The 11,220-nt window shown below is 32.8% G+C and overlaps 1 pseudogene across 1 annotated transcript; it reads left to right on the forward strand.

Annotated features, from left to right (window-relative positions):
* The first annotated feature begins 4,012 nt into the window (after positions 1–4,012).
* On the forward strand, positions 4,013–5,446 carry LOC107142946 (annotated as a pseudogene). Its single transcript, XR_001503624.2, has 2 exons — positions 4,013–4,161; positions 4,260–5,446. The product of XR_001503624.2 is annotated as a G2/mitotic-specific cyclin-B2-like (transcript).
* Positions 5,447–11,220: the final 5,774 nt, after the last annotated feature.

Genomic DNA, 11,220 nt, shown 5'->3' on the forward strand with positions numbered 1-11,220 from the left:
CAACATAACTAGTATGGCAGTATGTAAAAACGTGAATGTGTAACTGATGTGATTCTGCAATCTGTATACGGGGTGAAAATGGGAGTTCATAATCCACTTGAATCAAATGTATGAAATATGATATGTCAAGAGCTATGTAATGTTTTGAACAACTAATAATAAAAATAAAAAATAAAGAAAAAAGAAAAAGAAAAAGCAGAAGAAAGAATCAACACACTTGAACATAGATCGTTTATGTGGACCTGGTCTGAGGATCCAAAAGGAAAGAAATAAAGTAAAAAGAAGTATTTAAAAATCCTCATTGACCTGTACAATACCACCAAGCAAAATAGCATACACATAAAATTCTCTAAGAGAAAAGAGACAGAATAAATATTTCAAGAAATAAAGTCCTAAAGCTTGTCATGTTTTATTTAAAAAATTAACCACCACGAAACTTAAAAAATTCCAAGAAGTAAGCCTCATAGAGAGATATACTCAAACACAGTATTGTCAAACTGTCTAAAAGGAAAATCTTGCAATCAAAAATAGAGAAGAAAGTTAATAAAATGTCCTTGGGCTTCATATATCGTATCACAAATGAAAATATTTCATCCTTTATTATGAATGAATAACATTCCATTGTGTGTATTTTCCACATTTTCTCTATTATTCATCTGTTGATGGATATTGAGGTTTATTCCATATCTTGGCTATTCTGAATAATGCTGAAAAAAATATGATAATGAAGAAATAGTTTTATTTCTTTTGTCTATATACACAATAATGGAATTGATGAATCCTATGGTAGTTCTACTTTTAATTTTTTGAGTAACCTCCACAATGATTATGCTGATTTACCTTCCCACCGATGGTTTCCCTTTTCTCTACCTACTTTCCCACACTCATTTTCTTTGGTCTTTTTTGTAATAAATTTCCTAACAAGAGATGCTGCCTGATTTCAAGGCAGGCAAACCCTAAGAAAGTTGATCTCACAGAACTAGAGTATAAAATGGTGATAAGGAGGGATTGGGAAAATTTGGGGTGGGTAGGTCGATGATGGTGATCAAAGAATAAACTTTCTGGTAGACGGGGAAAAATTCCAGGGATTTATTGTAAAATGATGATATAATTAATAACAATATACTGTATTCTTGAAAAATACTAGTAGATGTTAAATGTTTTCATCACACAAATGATAACTACATGAAGCATGTGTTAATTAGCTAAATCTAGTTATTCCACAATATATCTATACTTTAAAATGTCATGATGTACACAATAATTCATAATTTATACAATTTTAAGTCAATTAAAAATAAAATGTTAAATAAATGATTACTTACATTAAAATCACATTATCCTATATTTTTGTCATTGTATAGTTGTAAAATCTGTTTTTATAAAAAAATTGAGAAATAACTCAGGAAGTACACGGAATCTTCAACAGTCAACTTCTCATCTTTGAATAGTCAACTTCTCATCAGAAATAATATAGGTCAGAAGACAGTGTGATGACGTACTGAAAGTGATAAGAGACAAGAAGGTAAATTAAGAACCAGTATGCATCAATCTTATCTTTCAAAAACAAAGGAGAAGATTAGGATTGTGGCTCACTGGTAAAATGCATGCCTCGAATGTGTGAGGCACTTGGTTCAATTCTTAGCAACACATATAATAAATAAAGGTTCATTGACAACTAAAAAAAATATTAAAAAAGAAAAACCAAGGAGAAATTGAAATGTTCTGATATAAACCAAAAGTGAGAAAATTTATTGCTAGCAGCTAGAAGAAGACTTGCCCTACAAGAAACACATATTTTCAGGCTGAAAAGAAAAATCTCTTAGAGTTTAATTAATTATGATACACACAAATAAATAAAGGTCATTGGTAAATATGAATATACAGGTAAAAGAAAGTACAAGTGTGCTTTAGTTTGTATTTCTCTCCTATGATATTTAAAAGCAAATACTTAATGTGATATTTATAAAATAGACTCAACATATAACAACATAACTTGCATGGTTCTATTGACACTAGTAAGGAGTAAAAAGGTCAAAGTCTTTCTGTGCACTATTTAAATTAATAAAAATCTATTGTTTAAAATTATATAATAATAATCCCCAAGTCAACCACAGAAACAAAAATTTTAAATATTGTAGTAAAATAAATAAGAAGAGATTTAAAGTATTGTACAATCTACTTAATACACAGTAATGAAAAAGATAAAAAATAACAAAGTATGTAGAAAAATGGCAAAATAGCAGACACAAATTCTATATTGTCAGTAAATGCATCAATACAAATGTTGTAAATAAATCAGTAAAATAGACTGAGTGGAGGGGAAAACACATTTGGCTCAAAATGATAAATAGGTTTAAGTAAGAAAAAAAAATGGAAAGGATATACTATGCAAAGTGACCCCAAAGAGAGATGGCATGGCTTTATTAATTTCAAGCAATTAAAACTGATGAAAACTGTTATTGGACATACAAGGATATGTTATACTGATAAAAGTGTCAACAAACCAATCATAGTCATAGCTGAATGCAGGTTAGCATTTTCGGATTCAAGATATCTTATTTCTGACACTATTATTTGCCCATATCCAAGTTTTGTTTTTAAAGCCTTATTATGAATTTTGATGCCAAGACATGTTCTTATTATGCTTTATTTGATTCCTCTGTTTTTTTTTGCCACCTGAATCATGTCATAAGAAGATTCTAGATGAGAATAAACTATACCTTTTATTTGAAAAGAGTAAAAGGGATGATTAAATGGAAAAGAAACAATGCATGATATGCCAACCCTTGACATAACCCCAGGTAATTAATTTGATAAGATCAAACATACATGATTGCCATTTTTGGAAATAAGATATTTTAACATGTGCAAATTTGTATGCTTCAATATTAACAAGAAAGAGTAGATATAGAAATACTATTCCCAGAGAATATTTGTATATCCCAGAGTTACATATACACATCACTTGTAGAATGAAGCCCTGTATCATGTCCACTCAAGTTTTGCATGATTTGTGTGTGTCTCTTCCCCAACTAATCTTTAAAGTAATGGGCCATGTCTTATATATTTTTAAATCCCAAAATACAGAGCAAAATAACAACATTAAAGATGTTAAATAAATCATTAAATAAATAAAATTCCCATTCCCTTTACTTTTCAGCAGAATTTTCCAGCATCATCTCACATAATATCTTCTTTACCTTCTTTCATGTTCTCAGACGTACTTAGACTGACTTTCACCTCAAGGTTTCTACCAATATTCTTCTTTTTGTCCTTCACTGAATATTTTTTTTATTTCTTTAACTTATATTCATTATTTAAATTGTCTTTTATTTCTTCATAGGTACTTATCCTTACCATTCTTCCAACATTAATAATATGTGTGTGTGTGTGTGTGTGTGTGTGTGTATGCACGCACGCGTGTGTGCGTGCATGAGATAAACAGTACAGGAGAATTTACTTTTATTTATTATTAAAACTATTTAATCAAATATTTCACTGAAAAAAAAGAAACTTCCTTAATTTTTATCTATTTAAAATATAATTTAAGTATCATGAACTGAGATGAGAAAAGGATGATATAAAAATATATCATATGGTTTTAGAAAGAAAGCAAATAATATAACAAATTTTAACTTCCAAAGCTTTTATGTTATACTTATCTGCATAAGTGCATGACATATATATGTATGTATTCAGAAAAACACAATCAAGTGATAGTATAAAAGCTTAATATTGGTCTGGGATTGTGACTCAGTGGTACAGCACTCACCTAGCACGTGTGAGGCCCTGGGTTTAATCCTCAGCACCATGTAAAAATAAATAAATCAAATGAAGGTATTGTGTCCAACTACAACTAAAAAAAATATTTTAAAAAGCTTAATATTGAAGGTTCCACCGGTGCGGGCCTGGAGTGCAGGCCCAATGGCGCCACAGAGGCTAGCTCCATTCTGCTTTGGTCCGTGTCCCTCCCTGGGGCGGGCTGGCACACTTGTCTTTCTCTTCCCTCATGGCGCTGCTCTGACACCCGACGGTGTCCAGTGATTTGGAGAATATTGACACAGGCGTTAATTCTAAAGCCAAGAGTCGTGACTGTCAGGCGTGGGGTTTTAGAAGAAATTGGAAATAGAGTTACAACCAGAGCAGCACAAGTAGTGAAGGTAACAACCATAAGGCAAAATGTGCATTAGAGGCTGATTTTGTATAGACCTGAGGGACAACATGTACTGTCTTGCTCTATCCTGTATTTTCCTTGTAAAAAACTCAAAACACCAAAGTATCAGTTCAGCCCACCAAAGCAACAAATGTCAATAAACAACTGAAACCCACTGCTTCTGTGAAACCAGTACAGATGGAAATGTTGGCTCCAAAGGGTCCTTCTCCCACACCTGAGGATGTCTCCATGAAGGAAGAGAACCTCTGCCAAGCTTTTTCTGATGCCTTGCTCTGCAAAATTGAGGACATTGATAATGAGGATTGGGAGAACCCTCAGCTCTGCAGTGACTATGTTAAAGATATCTACCAGTATCTAAGACAGCTTGAGGTTTTGCAATCCATAAACCCACATTTCTTGGATGGAAGAGATATAAATGGACGTATTTGTGCCATCCTGATGGACTGGCTGGTTCAAGTCCACTCCAAGTTTAGGCTTCTGCAGGAAACTCTGTACATGTGCATTGCTGTCATGGATCGATTTTTACAGGTTCAGCCAGTCTCCCATAAGAAACTTCAGTTGATTGGGATTACAGCTCTGCTCTTGGCTTCCAAGTATGAGGAGATGTTTTCTCCAAATATAGAAGACTTTGTCTACATCACAGACAATGCTCATACCAGTTCTCAAATCTGAGAAATGGAAACTCTAATTTTGAAAGAACTGAAGTTTGAGTTGGGTCAACCCTTGCCACTTCACTTTTTAAGGCGAGCATCAAAAGCTGGGGAAGTTGATGTTGAACAGCACACATTAGCCAAATATTTGATGGAGCTGACTCTCATTGATTATGACATGGTGCATTATCACCCTTCTAAGGTAGCTGCGGCTGCTTCCTGCTTGTCTCAGAAGGTTCTAGGCCAAGGAAAATGGAACTTAAAGCATCAGTATTACACAGGATACACAGAGAATGAAGTACTGGAAGTCATGCAGCACATGGCCAAAAATGTGGTGAAAGTAAATGAAAACTTAACTAAATTCATCACCATCAAGAATAAGTATGCCAGCAGCAAACTCCTGAAGCACGATCCCTCAGCTGAACTCCAAAACCATCAAAAGACCTCGCCTCCCCTCTGATGGAGAGGTCCTAGGCTGCCGCACCTTCATCCATGCACTTTTTGTTACTGGTGTGAAACTCTTGATTTTGTACATAGTCCTCTGGTCTATTTCAAGAAACCTCTTCTCACACAAATTTTCTAAACGTATATTGAGGAAAAATAAAGCTATTTATTTTTCTTAAAAAAAACTTAATATTTATTTAATAACCTATATCATTCAGTAATATGGAATAATAGCAAAGTATTATTGATTCTTATTAATATGTAATGTGCATTAATATTTTATAAATAATAATGTCTCTCTAGAACTTCTAGTAGGTTGTCAGTTTTTCATTAATTTGAACCACTGAGAAAAAGGAATTTATGTGTCAAGGTTATAAGATGCTAAAAGATGACATCTAATTATCTTGTAGTTGAATAGAGAATTTGAGAAAGAGCATGATATGGGACTAATGGACCAGCAAAAATGCAAAGCACCATTCAGCAGTAAAGTAATTGGGCAGAACAGTGGAAGAGACCACAGTAAATGATTACTTCATTAATTTTAAGATAAAAGGGCAAGATAAGGTGGTCACTATCATAGAGTAATTAAGGTAAAACAAGTTAATCAGCACATTTTAAATGTAAAGTTGTCAGCTAATCATCCAATGATTATCAATTTTTGAATATTAAAAGAGAAAGCAATTTATTCTCACTTTATCAATCAAACCATGTAATCATATGTTTCACTGAATTAAAAAACCTCTCAATTTATTTTTATCTTTTCTTAATATAATTTAACAACCACGTCTTGGGAGGCAAACTATAAAAAGATGGTAATTTTTATTTCATCTGCATATACATCAGAAAAATGACTTTCTTATCAAAATAACATTAAATGTCAAAGTCTTTCAAGCATGGTCACGCTGACATGGTAATTATTGATGTAAACCACAGATATATTTATATCCTTAATCTTCTTTTACAAAAGAGTTTTGCTAGTAGAAATCTTAAAAATCAATTATGTCATATGGTATCATATTAACATGTAGTTTATATGTAGATTTCTAAATCTGAAATCTAAAGGGAAATCACGTTTTCTAGCAGAGCAGCACCACAAGAAGCATTACAGTAAGTTCTTCAAGGAGAACATAGAAATCTTAATAAATCAAGCAGTTTTCTGAAGCAGATTAAAAAAAAAACTGTGTGGCAGTAGAATAGCAGGGAGAGAGTTTACCAAAAAAAAAAAAAAAAAAAAAAAAAATCCAAGAAATTATCTGAAAGCTGGAAGCTAAATATCTTCCAGAGCAACCATAGGGCTGGTAGCTGTTTGAATTTCAGTTATCGGGAATGGAAAGTCCTCATTGATTTCTTGGGATATCCAACAACAACCACAGAAAAGCCACATTTTAGTATTTGGGCTCAACTTTCCCTAAACTAAAGGCTAATAGACACATATCCCAACAAAGCTTAAAAGCAAACCTCCAAGGATAAAAGTGAACCAAAGTAAATTAACTGCTTGCCACAACAAACCTCAATTTTCTTTCAAGGAAGTTAACAATATCCAGATACACAACAGCAGGAAAGCATCCAAGGTCCAAGAAGCAGTAAAATCTAATGAATACCCAGGAGAAAAATTAGTCAATGGAAAGAAATCCAGAAATAACAGTTAGGGATATTGAAATACCTCACAACAATGCAGACCATATAAAGAAAAGCATGAATCTAATGTGCAGAGAAATGGAAGTATAAAATGAAACCCATGAGAAATATGATATCTAAAATTAGTAGGATTGGATTATGAGAGTTTGATCACTGTAGGATAATGGATAAATAAATTTAAACACATGAGTAGAAATGGGTTATCTCTCAAAAACAGAGGGAAAAAGCAGTAGAAAAAAGAAAGTAGAACTGCAATGATTTATAAAGAATACTTTGGCTCAAAGATACATGTCTCTAAAGACCAGAAAGCAATGGAAGGTGGTGGTAGAAAGGATTAAAAAATATTTTTGAAAAAAATGGTGGTTGAAAACTTTTAAATTTAATGAAAATTACAAGCCCATATATTCAATGTTACAAATTACAATGATAATCATAAAGAAAACCATACAAAAATGTTAGAATGCATTATAGAGTTAATAGCTCTAAAAGTATACTATAGATTTAAAAAAAAATAGCACACAGGAAAGCAGGTGCATATTGGAGTACATGTGTGTAAAGTTCTTCGCTGCACGGGAAGTGGTCTGATAGCATCTAAATGTACAATGCAATGAGTTAATGATAAAGTTTGCTTTTTTAGAATATTAAAAAAACAAATATACAAGCATACATAAAAACATGAATTTTTACAAAAATATAACAAGATGTATAGCAAAAATTATGGAAATAATTTGGAATCTTCTAAAGTAAAAAATTTATTCAAAAGTTGGAAGAGAGGAAAAGAGAAACACTAAACCAAAGGGATATATAAAAACCAAATAAATTGTAGGCTCTAGCCCAAATGTACCAACAATAATACAACATATAATGGTATAAACATTTGAAATAAACAATAAAAATATACAAATTTCTATCTTTCTTCTTCTCCTTCTTCTCTTCCTTCTCCTCCTCCTCCTCCTCCTCCTCCTCCTCCTCCTCCTTCTTCTTCTTCTTCTTCTTTTTCTTGTCCTGGAGACTGAACCCAGGGCTTCCCCACACAATCCATGCTAGGGCATTGCCGCCCTGCCTCTGAGCTACATCCCCAGTCCTACAGAGTTCTCACAGGATCAAAATCCAAATACACAATGTCTGCCAAAACAGAAAAACAATTTAAACACAAATATATGTATTAGTTAAAAGTTAAGGAATGGGTAAAAAAGAGAGCATACAAGCACTAATCACAAAGCTGGAGTGGTGACATTATCTCAGTTGGTATAGACTCAGAACAAGAAATAATATAAGTGATGAGAAACATAAGTCATATAGTGATAAATTGATCAATTCAATAAAAAGATAACTTTGACAATCCTAAATATGTATATGCCTAGGAAAGCACTTCAAAATATGGAAAGGAAAAACTGAGAAAAATTAAAGTGAAAAAAATAGACAAATCTGGAATTATTGTTCTTATCCACACTCCTACTCTACAGACTAAGAAGTCTATAGACCTCCATAAAATACAGATCTTTTTGCAATTATGTATGTAATATTCTTCAATGTAGATTATGCGTCAGGCCTTGAACAAATCTCAAAAAAAAATTAAAAATGCTCTGAAATTATGCAGAGTACATTTGCTGACCTCAATAGGATTAAATATGGTATCAATAACAAACAATATCTGGGAAGAAGCATAAATACTTTGAAATAAAATACTACATGGCTAAAAAAGACCATGTACAACACAGTACACAATGAATTATAAGTCATTTTGAACTAAATAACAATGCAAACTCAACATTACAAATTTGAGATGAAACTAAAGTATTGTTCAGAGGGAAAACTCATTTTAAATTTTTGGAAAGAAAAAGAATGATCTAAAAATCAGTGATTTCTGTTTTTGCCTTATAAAACTAGAAAACAGGAGGAAATTGAACCTACAGTGAATAGAAAGAAGGAACTAAGGAAAATAAAAATGATGAAAAGCTAATACAAGTGATAGGAAAAATCTGTAACATCAAAGGCCAACTCTGGTAAATGTCAATAAAATCGATAAATCTCTACATAGAGTAATTGACATCAAAAATGACAGATGGGAAGGCAGAATTCTACAGATATTAAAGCATATAATGGAATATTATCAACAATTTTATATCAATAATTTTTAAAAGTTAATAGCTGCCTTGGGGCTGGGGTGGGCTATGAGGGGATAAATTGGGAGTGGGCCAGGAGGCACTCTCTGAGGATAATGAACATATTTGAGGTGTCTAAATTGTGTCAGTGGTTACAGAGGTATATTGTTTGTTAAAGATCATCAATCTGCACCCTTAAAATTGGTATAGTTCATCATTTGGAAACTGGAATTCAATAAATGAGGAAATAATGGAAGATTGGAAGAATGCTATGTTAAAAATTTGCATAGCAAAGAGAACTGGAGTAATGGTAGCAAAAGTCGTGGGCCCCGGGGCAGTGTTTGAGGGGAAATACTGAGAATGTGGTGGTACACTGACAAGTGAGGGCAAGAAACATCACCCTAGCTTTTATCCTTACTCATGATTTCTCAAGGAATAAAGAACATACCACCTGCTTATTATTGGGGAGGTGGGAAAAAGCAAGGGGAGAGTGGACACTTTTGGTAAATGTGCAAAGCTAATCACTGTTAATGAATAAAATAAATTGATGTATGAAGTTATATAAGTACTAGTGCAAGATATTATCCAGGCACTGTAGAAAATGTAAAGAAAAAAAATCAGTAATCATATATTTTAACCATTTTTTCCTAGTAGGCAAGATCTGTTTAAGTAATAGCAAAAATAAAGCATTTAGTTCTATATAAAATAACTAAAGTAAATCGAATGTAGAAAAAAAGTGAGAAGAAAATAATCTGTTGGAACAAAACAGGGAAGAGTTTATACAACAGGTAGTTCTTAAACAAATCTGGGAACAAATAGCCTGCTGCTACAGAAAGCAATTTCTTATCTTGAATAGTAATATCCAAGTCCTAATTAGTATCTGAAAAGCTCAGGGAAAAAAAAATGCTGTTTTGTTCTTGTCCAAATTACATTAGATCACAAAATTTATACAATTTGCTCTACATTTTGAAAATGATACAATTTAATTTTGTCTATGATTAAGCATCACGTGTTAAATTTTTTTTCTACATTGAGACCACAACTAAAATAGAACCTCAAAACTAAAATTTTCCAGGAAATTGACTTAGTGTACATCAGTTACTATTTTTTTTTAAAGAGAGAGAGAGAATTTTAATATTTATTTTTCAGTCTTTCGGCAGACACAACATCTTTGTTTGTATGTGGTGCTGAGGATCGAACCCGGGCCGCACGGATGCCAGGCGAGCGCACTACCGCTTGAGCCACATCCCCAGCCCCACATCAGTTACTTTTACAATTTACAATTTACATTTGTATGGAGATCCCTTGGGTAGAAGATGAAGATGGAATATTTTGATATATGCCATCTCATCTCTTGAATACTATATAGAAATTGTGAAGTATGTTGGAGACAGAAGAGTAAAGATGTTAGGGCATTCTAGTAAGAAGAAACAAGAGGAAAGGACTGAGAAAAAAAATAGAGTGAAAGATGATTGTTGGTAGATTTTTTTATGTAGTTATGGGAAATTAGATAAAATAATAAATAGGATGGGGCAGTGTGTTCTTTTCTAATTATTAAGAAATATAAATGGAAGATTCAGTAGTCTACACTTTATCATTTTAACAAATGCTTATTACAATTTTGTTTGTTTTGCTTTGTATTAGAATTGGGAACCATCATGATCAGGAAAAATATCTGTTTCAGAAACTAATCGGTATAAGGTGGTGAGATCCATTTCAAGAGTTAGAAGCAGGGAAGTTCATTGTCATTTATTTGTGTAATGGTTTGGATGTGAGGTGTCCCTTAAAATTTCACGTATGAGACAATGAAAGAAGGTTCAGAGGAGAAATAATTGGGTTGTAAGAGTCTTAACCCAATCAGTGAATTAATCTCCTGATAGGGATTAACTGAAGTGTTAGGGTGTGGCTGAAGGAGGTAGAATCAGAGTGTGGCTTTGGGGTATATATTTATATCTGACAAGTGAAGAACTCTCTCTGTGCTTTCTGATCATCATGTGAGCTACTTCCCTCCACCACACTCTTCCATCATGATGTTCAGCCTCACTTCAAGTCCCAAGAAATAGAGCCTGCTGTCTATAGATTGAGACCTCTGAAACCATGAGACCCTAAATAAAACTTTTCTCCTCTACAATTGTGTTGGTGGAGTCTTTTAGTCACAGCAGTGAAAAATCTGACTAAAACTATTTATTTACCTTTTTTACGTTCT

Source organism: Marmota marmota, unplaced genomic scaffold (assembly GCF_001458135.2).
Source record: "Marmota marmota marmota unplaced genomic scaffold, marMar, whole genome shotgun sequence".
Lineage (NCBI taxonomy): Eukaryota > Metazoa > Chordata > Mammalia > Rodentia > Sciuridae > Marmota > Marmota marmota.